Source organism: Mandrillus leucophaeus, unplaced genomic scaffold (assembly GCF_000951045.1).
Source record: "Mandrillus leucophaeus isolate KB7577 unplaced genomic scaffold, Mleu.le_1.0 Scaffold630, whole genome shotgun sequence".
Taxonomy (NCBI): Eukaryota; Metazoa; Chordata; class Mammalia; order Primates; family Cercopithecidae; genus Mandrillus; species Mandrillus leucophaeus.
Window position 1 is genome coordinate 529,967 of NW_012106809.1, and position 520 is coordinate 530,486.

Sequence of the window (520 nt, forward strand, 5' to 3'; positions counted from 1 at the left end):
GAAAATTAGGGGGCACTTCAAGTAGAGAGCTTCTATTTCCTGTATTTGTCTTATATACAAGTATTTGCTTTTATCAAAATAATTCTAATAAAACATTTTAAAGTAAACAAGACATGGTTTGGTCTCAGTGAAAAGGTACAAAAAGATTGAGGGGGCTGGGCACAGTGGCTCATACCTGTAACCCCAGCACTTTGGGAGGCTGAGGGTGGGTGGGTCACAAGGTCAGGAGATTGAGATTATCCTGGCCAACATGGTGAAACCCCATCTCTACTAAAAAAAAAAATACAAAAATTAGCTGGGTGTGGTGATGCATGCTTGTAATGCCAAGCTACTCTGGAGGCTGAGGTGGCAGAATGGCTTTGAACCAGGGAGTTGGAGGTTACAGTGAGCAGAGAGCATGCCACTGCACTCCAGTCAGCCGTCTCAAAAAAAAAGATTAAGGGAAGTGAAAGGTGAAGCCCTGTGAGTTAATGCTAAGAGTTAGGCTGTACCCCACCTTAACCCTAATATTAGAGATTCT